Source organism: Oncorhynchus nerka, linkage group LG14, assembly GCF_034236695.1.
Source record: "Oncorhynchus nerka isolate Pitt River linkage group LG14, Oner_Uvic_2.0, whole genome shotgun sequence".
Taxonomy (NCBI): domain Eukaryota; kingdom Metazoa; phylum Chordata; class Actinopteri; order Salmoniformes; family Salmonidae; genus Oncorhynchus; species Oncorhynchus nerka.
The window spans coordinates 85,040,998-85,057,753 of record NC_088409.1 but is presented as its reverse complement, the minus strand read 5'-3'; the positions used below and the strand labels follow the sequence as shown (position 1 = coordinate 85,057,753).

The 16,756-nt window shown below is 42.8% G+C and overlaps 1 pseudogene; it reads right to left on the bottom strand.

Moving 5' to 3' along the window:
* Positions 1-720: 720 nt before the first annotated feature.
* Positions 721-16,197, bottom strand: LOC115141984 (amyloid beta precursor protein binding family B member 1-like; annotated as a pseudogene).
* Positions 16,198-16,756: the final 559 nt, after the last annotated feature.

Genomic DNA, 16,756 nt, shown 5'->3' with positions numbered 1-16,756 from the left:
CTATATCCAGCCTCTGTCCCTGGGCATTTTGAACACACCAGGAGGGGGCAGCATAGAGTCATGAATAAACCAATGACATGGGGTGACCTCTGCATGGTATTCATGCATGGTAATTGCACCCACAGAGAATGATAGAGGCCTTTATTGGCCAAAAGGCCGTATTAGCATAGGCAGCGCCATTGAGGGCTTCCATAATTTTAATGTAGTCAACTGGGTGGGACTTCCAACTTCATTAACCAAACCATCCTGGTGAACCGTTGGAGTCATGTCCAACTGAGTCATCAGGAGGGATCAGCCAATCGTGAAGAAAATGGACTACCTCAAAATGGAGATAGCATGGTCAGCGCCCTTAAGGCTGTCACAGAAGCTATAATGGCACAGATACAATGAGTCCTCAATCTCTCTATTCTTGCGCCTCTCACAATACATATGGTAAAGCCAATGTCAGCAGGTTTCATACATATGAAAAGGACTTGACAGCCTGCCTGGCTTCTCTTCCATTTTAATGGGATTGCCAGGAATTGTCAGATAAAATCCATTGATTGAAAAATGAGGATTTCTGTGGTTCTGCCACCAGTTACGAAAGGAGACATAATTTACAGACAGATCTAATCTAATAACTGCTCTTTGGAATACAATCTCTCCAATCCACATGGCTTCACTCAGTCACATCACACCAAAACCATGCAAATTGTGCAAAAAACTATGCAACACCAAAAATAAGATATGTTCACATTTATTTATTGTGCAGGGACTTTTATATACAGATACATTTTATACACCTAATTTACAGAAATTGTGAAATAAATTAATAAGCTAGTGTTCCAACACTCACTTGTTTTTAATGTTGACCTTGGAAGTACTAACACAACAGAATTAGAAAAAAAGAGCACAATGATAAGTGAGCGGTGACAAAAGATACACTATAGTATTATACAATACAATCTATAGTATTATACAATACAATCTATAGTATTATACAATACAATCTATAGTATTATACAATACAATCTATAGTATTATACAATACAATCTATAGTATTATACAATACAATCTATAGTATTATACAATACAATCTATAGTATTATACAATACAATCTAGTATTATACAATACAATCTAGTCTAATTTCAGATAGTGTTTCTATATTTTACAAGTTTTATTTTGTTATAGGTCAAATAACTATTGCACTAAATACTTCTGACAAACACAATTCATTCATTTTTTTAAACATAAAAACGTTCTCTAATACAATCAATAATCAAAAATGCGCAACTGCTCCTCAGTAGTGTCCATGATAGTGTATACAAACAACACTTAAGAGTGTCCAGGGCCAAACAGAGCAAAAAGTGGAAGAACAGAATCCTAAAACACTGGAGTCATCCTCTCAATGTTATCCCTGTCCCAGGGCGGTGACTAAGGGAGACAGATACTGACCTGCTCTCAGCTACTCAGTAGAAAGGACCTGACAGTGACAACTAATCTACTACTAGCATATATATTGATAGACACGGATACAGGCTAGTGACATGCCTTACAAACACTTAACAGGTACAGAATTCAGCCCATGAAGTAGCACACATCTAGTATGTTACAATAACTAAGAGTTCAGCACTAAACCGCTGCAGGCAGATATGATCCTGGTTATTCCTCTGAGCTATTAAAACATGCAGTGTGTGGTGAGGTCCTACACTACTATTCAGTGGAGGTGGTTAAAAGCTGTGGTTGACTAACAGATGGAAAACCGAGGCCTTGAGATGCTGTATTTTATAGGTCACTTTTTCATGACCAGAAGTCTATTTTCACCATTGACTCTTTTTGTTGGCCAAGCACTAGCCAGATATAGCCAGGCCCCTACATTAAAGAAACCACAGCACAGTGTGTGCTGCTATATACGCCTATGGAAGCCATTCTACCAATACCACATACAGGAAAGTTTGATTATTGCACACAAGCACTGAACTTGCAAATGTTGATGAAAATGTATGGGAAACAACTCCAGCATACCCTGAAATCAGTGGTTGTTCACTATGACGTGGCACATGATTCTACACCTATTTAACAGAAGACTACAACACACTCTACTTGGGCTCTAAGATGGCTAGTGTCAAGCAGCTCATTTGGGCAGAGTAGAAAGGCTGAGGAGTGTACAGGGTATTGACATGGTAGAAAACAAACATCAGGAGACTACTATACCAGGTTCCCGACTGTGATTGGATGACCTTTAGACACCAGTAGAAAAAGAGGTGTTACTGTTCAGAGAAGCATGGCCCCATGACTCAACCATAATTGCACTGAAGAAGAAATGAGATGGATTTCTGTGTGGAATCGTCCTAAATACGTCCTAACCTCCTACTGTGAAGAAACATGTACTTACATCCCGTCATACGAACACTTCCTGCCAGACATGGTTTCTGCTAAAACACAAAAATAATGACAAACAGATGACATCCCAGCAACAGAACAAACAACGGGTCGTTGTCAGGGCTCATTCAGTTTGAGTACAAAGCTAAAGGAAAGTTATACAGTAGATGTATAGAAAAACGTACTTTGCAATCACTAGTAAGCATTTCCTCAGTTACATATAACGCCATACACTAATGACAAGACATTCTCTAAGGAAGGCCAAAAAGAGTGCAAGTCCGATAGGAAAGGGAGAATGATAGTTAGAGAGGAGTAAGCTGGAGCTGCTGTGATGGGTTAGTGTTACTGGGGGGGGGGGGAGATCTTCTCTCTTCTGCTCAGGGGGACTGGGACCCTGACCTGTACTGCTTGAAGCTTCCCAGCAGACTCTGGACCCCGATCCTGACCCGGCGGGCCACGGAGTCAGCAGGGGGAGTGGGCAGGCAGGAGCCCAGGCTGGGAGGCCTCGCGTCCAGACACTTCTGGTAGCGCAGCTGAGGACAGAACACAAATATACAACAGGACTCCATCAGTAAAGACACTAAAACACATCAATACTATTCAAGGAAACATTGACAGGCATTCATGAGATGTTCTATATTATAGACAACATATCATCCAGTCTCTCTAGACCACTTAATAATCCATAATGGAGTCCACTGTTCAGTCTGCTGACCCACCATGCAGGCGGCCTGCACCGCCTCACTCAGGCTGGCAGCGTTGGGCTCACACCAGAACATGTGACAGATGAAGTGCCCGGGGCCCTCGGCCATGATGAAGGCAAAGGTGTGGACGTCCTTCCCCACACCCATGAAAGACAGGAACCGCACCCGGCACTCTGACAAAACCTCCTCAGTCTGGGGAGGACAAGGGGACACATCAGTCAGGAGAGAGCCATTCTGACATGACCCCTACTAATACTCTGTGTAACAGAGATGACGGTGTGGATGGGTTAGTTAGTAACTACCTCTCTGGTGAGGATGGTGAGAGTGGCAGGGGCCACGTTGACAGAGACGGGGGTCCAATCCTGCTTCCTTGTGCTGTTCATTGCAGCCGCCAAAGCATCATTGATTGTGTCCACACCTAAGAGACGAGAACGTTCTACTGTTAACAGTATCCTCAAGGTAAACTGCATGGGAGGAGCATGTATGCAGTGAAGCAAAACACAGTCCCACACAGAGCACTGCCAGATGTTTTACTGCACAGATATAAATGACCAAAAGTTTGTGGACACCTGCTCATTGAACATCTTATTCCAAAATCTTGGACATTAATATGGAATTGATCCCCCCCTTTGCTGCTATAACAGCCTCCACTCTTCTGGGAAGGCTTTCCACTAGATGTTTGAACATTGCTGCAGGGACTTGCTTCTATTCAGCCTCAAGAGCATTAGTGAGGTCGGGCACTGATGTTGGGCGATTAGGCCTGGTTTAGAGAGTCTGCGTTCCAATTAATCCCAAAGGTGTTTGATGGGGTTGAGGTCAGGGCTCTGTGCAGGTCAGCCAAGTTCTTCCATAATGATCGACAAACCATTTCTGTATGGTCCTCGCTTTGTGCACAGGGCATTGTCATGTCGAAACAGGTGAGGGCCTTCCCCAAACTGTTGCCACAAAGTTGGAAGCACAGAATCGTCTAGAATGACATTGTATGCTGTAGCATTAAGATTTCTCTTCACTGGAACTAAGGGGCCTGAACCATGAAAAACATTATTCCTCCTCCACCAAACTTTACAAGTGGCACTATGCATTTGGGGCAGGTAGCGTTCCCCTAGCATTCGCCAAACCCAGATTCGCCTGTCAGACTGCCAGATGGTGAAGCGTGATTCATCACTCAAGAAAATGTGATTCCACTGCTCCAGAGTCCATTGGCTGGCGGCGAGCTTTACACCACTCCAGCCGACGTTTGGCATTGAGTATGGTGATCTTAGGATGGTGTGCGGCTGCTCGGTCATGAAAACCCATTTCATTAAGCTCCCGACTGACAGTTATAGCGCTGACATTGCTTCCAGAGGCAGTTTGGAACTCAGTGGTGAGTGTTGCAACAACAGATGATTTTTATGCGCTTCAGCAGTTGGCAGCCATGTTCTGTGAGCTTGTGTGGCCTACCACGTCGCGACTGAGCCGTTGTTGCTCCTAAACGTTTCCACCTCAAAATAAAAGCACTTACAGTTGACCGGGGCAGCTGTAACAGGGCAGAAATTGGACAAATTCTATGTTGGTGCCGCGTTGAAAGTCACGGAGCTCTTCAGTAAGGCCATTCTACTGCCAATGTTTGAGTATGGAGATTGCATGGCTGTGTGCTCGATTTTATACAGCTATCAGCAACGGGTGTGGCTGGAATCCACTAATTTGAAGCGGTGTCCACATACTTTTGTATATATAGTGTATTTACCTAACAACTAAGTAAATAAAATATTTTCTTACCCATGCGTCCCTTACCTACAGGCTTGGACACAGGTACGTTACCAAGGTAATACACAAGGAAACGTTGGAAATTCTCATTTTTTGGAACGGGAAACTCTGCAGAGGAAGAAAATGTGAAGGGAGTTAGTGTCTAGTGTTGTACGTCTGTTATAAAATTAACTCTATAACCCTATCACAGGGGTTACCTTGAGCAGGAATCTCCATGGGTTTGCACTGGTCATAATTGTACCTGCTCAGAAATGGCTTGGATAGCTTCCTCTCTGTCATTATCTGAATGTACAGAGAGAGAAAGACATGGTCAAGTCATCATGAAATGAGTCATTCCACAGGAAATAGTATATTAGATACAGTACCAGTCAGAAGTTTGAGAACACCTACTCATTCAAGGGTTTTTTCTATATTTTTACTATTTTCTACATTGTAGAATAGTAATGAAGACATCAAAATTATGAAATAACACATATGGAATCATATAGTAACCAAAAGGGTTTAATCAAAATCTATTTTATACCCTTTGCCTTGATGACAGCTTTGAATGGCCACCCTTTGCCTTGATGACAGCTTTGAATGGCCACCCTTTGCCTTGATGACAGCTTTGAATGGCCACCCTTTGCCTTGATGACAGCTTTGAATGGCCACCCTTTGCCTTGATGACAGCTTTGAATGGCCACCCTTTGCCTTGATGACAGCTTCGAATGGCCACCCTTTGCCTTGATGACAGCTTTGAATGGCCACCCTTTGCCTTGATGACAGCTTTGAATGGCCACCCTTTGCCTTGATGACAGCTTCGAATGGCCACCCTTTGCCTTGATGACAGCTTCGAATGGCCACCCTTTGCCTTGATGACAGCTTCGAATGGCCACCCTTTGCCTTGATGACAGCTTCGAATGGCCACCCTTTGCCTTGATGACAGCTTCGAATGGCCACCCTTTGCCTTGATGACAGCTTCAATGACCACCCCCTTTGCCTTGATGACAGCTTCGAATAGCCACCCTTTGCCTTGATGACAGCTTCGAATAGCCACCCTTTGCCTTGATGACAGCTTCGAATAGCCACCCTTTGCCTTGATGACAGCTTCGAATAGCCACCCTTTGCCTTGATGACAGCTTCGAATGGCCACCCTTTGCCTTGATGACAGCTTCGAATGGCCACCCTTTGCCTTGATGACAGCTTCGAATGGCCACCCTTTGCCTTGATGACAGCTTCGAATGGCCACCCTTTGCCTTGATGACAGCTTTGCACACTCTTGGCATTCTCTCAAATGCATTTCAAATGCATTTCAATTAACAGGTTTGCCTTGTTCAAAGTTAATTTGTAGAATTTCTTTCCTTCTTAATGCGTTTGAGACAATCAGTTGTGTTGTGATTAGGTAGGGCTATCTTCCGTATACCACCCCTATTTGGTAAAAGACCAAGTCCATATTATGGCAAGAAAGGCTCAAATAAGCAAAGAGAAACAACAGGCCATTACTTTAAGACATGAAGGTTAGTCAATCTGGAACATTTCAAGAACTTTGAAAGTTTCTTCAAGTGCAGTCGCAAAAACCATCACGCAAACGCTATGGTGAAACTGGCTCTCATTAGAACCGCCACAGGAATGGAAGACCCAGAGTTACCTCTGGTGCAGACGATGAGTTCATTAGAGTTACCAGCCTCAGAAATTGCAGCCCAAATAAATGCTTCAGAGTTCAAGTAACAGACACATCTCAACATCAACTGTTCAGAGGAGACTGCGTGAATCAGGCCTTCATGGTCGAATTGCTGCAAAGAAACCACTACTAAAGGACACCAATAAGAGGAAGAGACTTGCTTGGGCCAAGAAACACAAGCAATGGACATTAGACCAGTGGAAATCTGTCCTTTGTTCTGGAATCCAAATGGGAGATTTTTGGTTCCAACCGTTGTGTCTTTGTGAGATGCAGAGTGGGTGGAAAGATCATCTCTGCATGTGTATTTCACACTGTGAAGCATGGAGGTGGTGGTGTTATGGTGTGATTTATTTAGAATTCAAGGCACACTTAACCAGCATGGCTGCCACAAGCAAATTGAGATGGTTTGGGATGAGTCGGACCACAGAGTGAAGGGAAATCAGCCAACAAGTGCTCAGCATATGTGGGAACTCCTTCAAGACTGTTGAAAAAGCATTCCCGGTGATGCTGGTTCAGAGAAAGCCAAGAGTGTGCAAAGCTGTCATCAAGGCAAAGGGTGGCTATTTGAAGAATCTCAAATATAAAATATATTTAGATTTTTTTTAACACTTTTTTAGTTATTACATGATTCCATGTGTTATTTCATAGTTTTGATGTCTTCACTATTATTCTACAATGTAGAAAACAGTAAAAATAAAGAAAAACCATTGAATGAGTAGCTGTTCTAAAACTTTGGACCAGCAGTGTATGTGACATAGAAGACATAGAAGAATCACCCTGGAACACATCTCATGCAGACTGGTGGCGATGTTCTTGGCAGGTGAGTCACAGCGGAACACGTGACACTTGAGTACCTGGGTCAGGTTGTCTCGCGCGACATAAGCGAAGTCTCTGTTGTAACAAATACAGAGAAGTATACCATTTACATACTGGTCCATGAACCAAATGCATTTCTTGAAATTGAATGATAGCAACAGACAAGAAAAACTGAAAACACAAAAATTATTGCAATGAATCATGTTAGATATGACAATTACAATCAATTAAACTATATGTAGGAAAAACACCATGGGACATTAGAGCATAAAGACCAAAGAGAAATGTGTACAATACCTTTCCCTGTATAGGGCAGCAAAATGCAGCATGAAAATAAATAATGGACAGTTAAATCACAGTTATTACAAAAACACTAGTCGAAAATGGAAATCTGATATTAAGTGAATGCCAATGCCTTAAATGTAATTGCAATACGATGGACAACCCACCAGAGGGCAGTGGTGCCTCAGGGTTGCAGTATTTGAACATGCCATTGGACTCATAGGCTGCATTTACAAAAGCAGCCCAATTCAGACCTGTTTTGAACTAATTGGTCTTTTAGATGAATTAGATGAAAAAAGATCAGAACTGGGCTGTCTGTGTACATGCAGCCTTAAATGACTCACAGTTTTTCAATGGGCAAATAAGTGGAAAACAGACCCACATCCAGAGGTCTAGGATGGGAAAACTCGACCCTAAGGCATGAAAACTAATATGTTTTAGTAATACCTAAAGTTGCAATATGGAACTTATTTGGTAGATTCGACCAAATTCACATAGAAAAGAGTTATACATCTCATTCGGATTGAAAGCGAGTCTAAGAAGCGGCAAGATCTATTGCATTTTCTCCATTTCTATGCTTCCAGTGCTTCGTTTTTGCATCTTTTACTTTCGGTTTTGTACCCCAGTTTCAAACAGCTGAAAACACAATACTTTTAGTTATGGAAAATATATTTCACTGCGGTTTAGATGGTACAATGATTCTCTACACCAGTGGTTCCCAAACGTTTTATAGTCCGGTACCCCTTCAAACATTCAACCTCCAGCTGCGTACCCCCTCTAGCACCAGGGTCAGCGCACTCTCAAATGTTGTTTTTTTACATCATTGAAAGCCTGCCACACACACACACTACATTTAGTAAAAATAAGAATGAGTGTGAGTTTGTTACAATCCGGCTAGTGGGAAGTGACAAAGAGCTCTTATAGGACCAGGGCATAAATAATAGTACATCATTTTGCTCTTTATTTAGCCATCTGACATATAAAACCTTATTTGTTCATCAAAAATGGTGAATAACTCACCACAGGTTAATGAGAATGGTGTGTTGAAAGGACGCACATAACTCTGCAATGTTGGTTTGTATTGGAGAGAGTCTCATTTCCCACACACAGTCTGTGCCTGTATTTAGTTTTCATGCTAGTGAGGGCCATGAATCCACTCTCACATAGGTACGTGGTTACAAAGGGCATCAGTGCCTTAACGGCGCGATTTTCCAAGGTAGGATACTCTGAGTACAGCCCAATCCAGAAATCTGACAGTGGCTTCTGATTCCATTAAATTGTCACAGAACCGCTTGTTTCAATGAGGCTCTCTTGTTCAGATATCGGTTAGTGGACTGGAGGCAGGGCATGAAAGGGATAACGAATCCAGTTGTTTGTGTCCTCCGTTTCGGGAAAGTACCTGCGTAATTGCACACCCAGCTCACTCAGGTGCTTCGCTATATCACATTTGACATTGTCCGTAAGCTTGAGTTCATATGATTTTTTTGTGTGCAAATAATGATGGAAAGACCTGTGTGTTGTCCTTGTTAATGCAGACAGAGAAGAGCTCCAACTTCTTAATCAAAGCCTCAATTTTGTCCTTCACATTGAATATAGTTGTGGAGAGTCCCTGTAATCCTAGTTTCAGATCATTCAGGTGGGAAAAAACATCACCCAGATAGACCAGTCGTGTGAGAAACTCGTCAAAATGCAACCGGTCAGACAAGTGAAAATGTTCAGTAAAGAAAACTTTAAAATCAAATCAAATTTTATTTGTCAAATACACATGGTTAGCAGATGTTAATGCGAGTGTAGCGAAATGCTTGTGCTTCTAGTTCCGACAATGCATTAATAACCAACAAGTAATCTAACTAACAATTCCAAAACTACTGTCTTATACACAAGTGTAAGGGGATAAAGAATATGTACATAAAGATATATGAATGAGTGATGGTACAGAGCGGCATAGGCAAGATGCAGTAGATGGTATCGAGTACAGTATATACATATGAGATGAGTATGTAAACAAAGTGGCATAGTTAAAGTGGCTAGTGATACATGTATTACATAAAGATGCAGTAGATGATATAGAGTACAGTATATACGTATACATATGAGATGAATAATGTAGGGTATGTAAACATTATATTAGGTAGCATTGTTAAAGTGGCTAGTGATATATTTTACATCATTTCCCATCAATTCCCATTATTAAAGTGGCTGGAGTTGAGTCAGTGTCAGTGTGTTGGCAGCAGCCACTCAATGTTAGTGGTGGCTGTTTAACAGTCTGATGGCCTTGAGATAGAAGCTGTTTTTCAGTCTCTCAGTCCCTGCTTTGATGCACCTGTACTGACCTCGCCTTCTGTAGAGGTCTTTATGTCCTAGAGGGCAAACTACCTGCCCTCTAGGACACCTACACCACCCGATGTTACAGGAAGGCCATAAAGATCATCAAGGACAACAACCACCCGAGCCACTGCCTGTTCACCCCGCTATCATCCAGAAGGCGAGGTCAGTACAGGTGCATCAAAGCTGGGACCGAGAGACAGAAGCTGTTTTTCAATCTCAAGGCCATCAGACTGTTAAACAGCCACCACTAACATTGAGTGGCTGCTGCCAACATACTGACTCAACTCCAGCCACTTTAATAATGGAAAAATTGATGTAATAAATGTATCACTAGCCACTTTAAAAATGCCACTTTTATATGTTTACATACCCTACATTACTCATCTCATATGTATATACTGTACTCTATACCATCCACTCAATCATATATTTTTTTAATGTACATATTCTTATTCATTCCTTTACACTTGTGTGTATAAGGTAGTTGTTGTGAAATTGTTAGGTTAAGATTACTCGTTGGATATTACTGCATTGTCGCAACTAGAAGCACAAGCATTTTTCTACACTCACATTAAAATCAGCTAACCATGTGTATGTGACAAATACAATTTGATTGGATTTGCATGGTACCCAAGTGGTGTCGGGAGCAACTGCTTGCACGGGCATTACCAGTACAGATCCCAACATGAGCAGCAGCTACGTTTGGCTACATAGAGACCATTAGTGGAATTCCTGCGAGAGATTAACAGTTAATGTGAATGGATGTTAATTATTTGACTAGGCTGCTTGTATTTGACATTGTGTTATTTCGCTCAACACTAGATGGTTAAAAAAAATGGACAGTGAAATGAGGCAACTCAGGCAACAAAAATAAATAATCATCCAAATGTATAGATAGCCCCGTTGGAAAACGTACCCCGACGGAACTGCAATACCTGCTCTACACTATACTTGCTTGTTTTGTCACAACCTGAAATTAGGTCAATTATTTGAATTTTAGCAATGAGGAACGATTTCTGAACCTTTAAGAAAATGGAACAAATTACCAGCTATTATGTAATTCCCAGTGCCAAATATATCTTAATTAGGTGTGGATGGTCATGAAGTAATAGTAAGTTGACTGCTAAGACTAGATAGACAATTAACTAACAAAAAGCGCTAAATAAAAACTATATAAAATAGTACAATTTCTAAAGAGTTAAAACAGCATTTTCTGTTCCTGAAAAGTAGCTACACCACTTAACTGACTGCCACAGTAGTGCAGATGTGGTGCCAAACAGCGTCTGGTTGTTCTGATGGACACTGACCTGCCGTTGTCTCGGCCCACGCCCCACACGCGGATGCTGGCGATGGGCTGCGAGTGCAGCAGAGTCTGGCCCAGTGGGTCGATCAGATTCATAGTGTCATTCTGCAGGACCATCAGCATGTCCTTACCCTGGTAACACAACACAAACATATCACGATCCTCCTAAAGCACCACCATGCACAGCCAATTGAATGACATAGCAATCTATCAAATTACATTTCAATGTGCCCATCTGTGCTACAAATAATAATACTCTAGCAAACAACTGTTAGACTTGATCCTGGTTTAGATGAAGAGACATTCCCAAGCAGTGGTCCATATGGACGATTATAATTACTCTGATATTCAACATTATTCAACACAGAGCAGTTGCAGGGAATAGCAGTCAATGTGAGAGGTAATTGCTTCAGTTGCTGGGTAAAAAAAAAAGACAAAGCAAGGTAAACAGAGGGTCTTCGCCCAAACATCAACCCCATCACTAGGCTCTTCCCCCCGACAGGAAGAGCCCACCCCAGTCCCTTCCTGTGGCCCTGCTCCTCAGACTCACCTCTCCCCAGATGCCAGCAGTGTCGTGGAGGTTGTGTTTATGGTAGGACAGCTGTCTAATGCAGTTGTTGACAGCCACGCTGCTCTTTCCCGGTGCCATGTCCTCTTCAGACATCTCCACCCAGCCCAGAGAGCGCACGGCAAAATACTGCCATAGCAAATAGAGGCCGGAGAGAACACAGGACGGGCCAGAGAGAGGGAGAGAGATAAACCGACAAACGCAGTCCAATTAGGAAAGGGAAGAGTAGTTGTACGTTAACAGGGAAGGGACAGACAGATGACTAGTCTTCCTGCCTCAACGTTTTAGTGAGAGTAAATGTGATTTTCAAATTTACCTTAGCCTCCAGGTCAGTGCCATGGGGATCAAGTTTCTCCTCTTCCTCGTATTGGTAACAGCTATAAGACAGTTATCAGTCCGTTATCATTTGAGAAAGAACAAGAGGGAGAGAGGAGGGTTTAAGAGTGTTTTGGCTGAGAATGAGATGGCTTATCACATAACGCACTAGCACATGACTTACTTGAGGTTGATGGATGCATAGCGCAGGGTTGCCCCTTCAAACTCCTTCAGGCTCTGGTCAGATGCCACCTCTCCCTCCTGCAATCACCAAGAAGACAATGAATTAGTCAATTCATCAACACCAAGTTGATCAAAATCCTAATGTGCTGCTTTCTAAACTCTGTTTCTAAAACTGAAATATTGACGGTTGAAGCGATGAAATGTCAAGTGCTTGTGCTTTTTTGTCTACTATTTCCCACATAACAATGATTTATCTGTTGGGAGGGTTTACATCGAGTATGTTTCAAATGATGTTTTTCAATGAATAATCGGAGACATAAAAAACACTTTCCAAACACATGAAAATAATGATTCTCTTTTTACTGTGCTGTCAGTGTTAAAGGATATCCTGAATGTGAGGTCTTGGCCATGTCCTGATTCTCATTCGTATTTATTAATATTCATGCTGTCCCTTACCTTCCACAGCTCTCCATCACTAGTCCCTTCATCTGGGTTAGAGAGGTCCCCCCATGTTTCCTAGTAGTCAGACAAAAACATGACATTTTTCTCGAAATAGTCTTAATTGGGAGAGCATAGATCAAGTCTTCTCAGAACATATACAGTACATGCGGAAAGGATTCAGACCCCTCCACTTTCCCTCATTTTGTTACGTTACAGCCTTATTCTACAATGGATGAAATGTTTCTTTATCAATCTACACACAATACCCCATAAGACATTTTAGCTAATTTACACAAAATAGAAAACAGAAATACCTTATTTACATAAGTATTCAGGCCCTTCGCTATGATACTCGAAATTGAGCTCAGATCTATCCTGTTTTCATTGATCAACCTTGAGATGTTTCTACAACTTGATTGGAGTCCACTTGTGGTAAATTCAATTGATTTGACATGGTTTGGAAAGGCAAACACCTGACAATATAAGGTCCTACAGTTGACAGTGCATGTCAGAGCAAAAGCCAAGCCATGAGGTTGAAGGAATTGTCCATATAGCTCCGAGACAGGATTGTGACGAGGCACAGATCTGGGGAAGGTTACCAAAAAATGTCTGCAGCATTGAAAGTCCCCAAAAGCACAGTGGCCTCCATCATTCTTAAAACAGAAAAAGTCTGGAACCACCAAGTATCTTTCTAGAGCTGGCCGCCCAGCAAAACTTAGCAATAGGGGGAGAAGGGCCTTGGTCAGGGAGGTGAACAAGAAACCGATGGTCACTGACAGAGCTCCAGAGTTCCTCTGTGGAGATGGGATACCTTCCAGAAGGACAACCATCTCTGCAGCACTCCACTTTATGGTAGAGTGGCCAGACGGAAGCCACTCCTCAGTAAAAGGCACATCACAGCCCACTTGGAGTTTGCCAAAAGGCACCTAAAGGACCCTCAGACCATGAGAAACAAGATTCTCTGGTCTGACGAAACCAAGATTGAACTCTTTGGCTTGAATACCAAGCATCACATCTGGAGGAAACCTGGCAACATCCCTACGGTGAAGCATGATGGTAGCAGCATCATGCTGTGGGGATGTTATTCAGCACCAGAGACTGGGAGACTAGTCAGGATTGAGGGAAAGATGAACTGAGTAAAGTACTGAGAGATCCTTGATGAAAACCTGCTTCAGAGTGCTCAGGACCTCAGACTGTGGGGGAAGGTTCACCTTCCGACAGGACAACAACCCTAAGCACACAACCAAGACAACGCAGCAGTTGCTTCATGGACAAGTCTCTGAATGTCCTTGCGTGGCCCAGCCAGAGCCCGGACTTAAAACCCAATCGAACAACTCTGGAGAGACCTGAAAATAGCTGTGTAGCGACTCTCCCCATCCAACCTGACAGAGCTTGAGAGGATCTGCAGAGATGAATGGGAGAAATTCCCCAAATACAGGTGTGCCAAGCTTGGAGCGGCATACTCAAGACTCAAGGCTGTAATCGCTGCCAAAGGTGCAACAAAGTACTGAGTAAAAGGTCTGAATACTTATGTAAATGTGATATCAGTTTATGTATACATTTGCAAAATAAACACATCATCCCTAAGGCCTATGGGTTAGATCTCACCTCTGGCTCTTCCTCACAGGGTGTTGTCTCCAGGGACATACTGGAGGACATCATGGAGTCTCCCACCTTGTCCAGAGGGGAGGGAGGCTCCCACTGAGTAGTGCCAGTAGGGATGTGCCAATAATAGGTACCTGAAGTGTCTCGAACCCGCATCCACCCAGAGGGTAGGTCTGTGTCCGCCTCAAAGGCCTCCGAGTCCCAGAAGGACTCTGTGTGGAGAGAAGGGGAGGGTTAGAACGAGGAGTCTTAACGTTGCTTGCAACATGAGAAGCACTTGTTATGTTAGACTAGACAATAATCATTATTGTTGTTCCAACAAAACAGTCACACAGCTGATTTCAACAAACACGCCCATACCTTTGTTTTCATTTGGAGGGCTTTCAACAGTGCTTTCCTGAGACAGTGCTGACCAGTTGGTTTCTTCATCACTTGGTGTTCCATTCACATTAGAGAACAGCAGACAGGGATTTCTAGCCACCCCACTTCCCTCTCTTTCAGCCTCTGCATCCCTCTGCTTGGACTCCCTCTCTTCCTCTATAAGACTGCCGGCCTCTTCATCTGCCTCAGATGAATCTTCCTTCTCTTTGTCGCCTTCTTCGCCTTCATCATCTTTATCCTCTGCAGACACCAGGGTGTTGATGAGTAGTGGCTCTTTCAGGATGGCATTGGACTCTTCCTCCTTCAGGCCCAGGGTCTTGGGGTCTTGGGAGATTTGGTCTGCTCCTCGTTCCTCTGCTGCTCCTCCTCCTCCTCGTTGGTGTTATGAGGAGAGAAGTCCTCCTGGTTCCCATTCTGGTCCTGGTCCTGATGTTTCTCGGTTACTTTCCTCAGTTGGTTCTTGCCCTCCTTGACCCACTTAGCATTGTTGCTGTCTGTGGATTCTTGGTCACTCCAAAGGCCGCTGTCATTCAATTTGTTTTTCAGCACTTCATCTTGATGTTGGTTGTTGGCTACATGATAAGATACGTCATCATCATCATGGCCACCCATGGTACTATACAGCAGCTCTGAAGGGAATCGAGGAGGGTATGGTTAGAGAGAAAATAGATAGCTCAGATATGCCTTTGCCCATTAGATCACTCGAATGTTTAGTTACGAGTCAGTTTGAGACAAGTGACCTGGCTGGCTAGCCAACTGTTTGACATTGTAACGTTAACGTTAGTAAGTTAGCAAGGTAAATGTAATGTTAGCAAGCTAGCTCGCTACACGGCCTAACTAGCGTTGACTCATTAAATCGAAATTAGAAAATAGTTAGATAGTAAGCTAGATAGCTAACGTTAGCTAATGTTAACTGCGCCATTAGCTAGCTACATTGAGATATGACACATCGCTACGCTAGACAGCTGGCTAACTTACTAGCTAATATTAGTTGGCTAGGCCTCTCTAGCTGTCTCACTAGTTACTAATTTAGCAAGCAATCAATAACAATGTAAATGACATGACCATGTCAAGAGTTAGATACTGCATTGTTGCTAATTTAACATACCAGCTGTGGTTCAAGCTAACGTTAAATCAACCAAAAGGCAAGCTAGGAGGCTTCGTTAGCCTCCTTGCTAGCTAGGTGACCATCTGAAATAACATGCATCATCCGCCATCAACCCATAATAATATGGCCATAATTGGTACACGAGCACAAATAACAGCAATTCAACATGTGCACCATTAGATACCAAATCTACTTACTTCTGCTGTATGTGTCCTCCTTCAAATATATTATCCTTATTGTTACATATTTACACAATCATTTATGAATGCGGAGTTGGGTCGTTTATCTGGATTCCCAGCAGATGCTGCGGTGTTGTGCAGAGTTGTGACAGACGTTTTGGTGTTGGGGGGCGTACATCACGAATTTGTCAATGTGTTGCCTCGTACGGATGGATCTCTGACTCAACCATCTTATGATTATGATGATGATTAAAAAAAAAAAGTTGTAACCTTTATTTTACTAGCCAAGTCAGTTAAGAACAAAAAATCTTATTTACAATGACTTTCAAGCCCGGACGACGCTGGGCCAATTGTGCGCCGCCCTAATAAGACTCCCAATCATGGTCGGATGTGAAACAGCCTGGATTCGAGCCAGGGACTGTAGTGACGCCTCTTGCACTGAGATGCAGTGCCTTAGACCGCTTCGCCACTCGGGAGCTATGATCGCTGATCGGAGTCTACAGAATGCATTATCAAAAGAGTTTTAAATATGTATTTTAGTACTAAACCAATTTGTAAGTCGCTCTGGATAAGAGCGTCTGCTAAATGACTTAAATGTAAATGTAAATGTAAATCAATGACAGTGGACCTAATAAAACGTCGGCCAATTGAGAACATGTTGGACAGAACACTCGTAAATGTTGGTAATTATGCAATAAACACTTTGCTCATCTGCACCAAGCTGCTTGAATGAACATCCACTATCACTCACCCGATTGAGAAACACACCAATA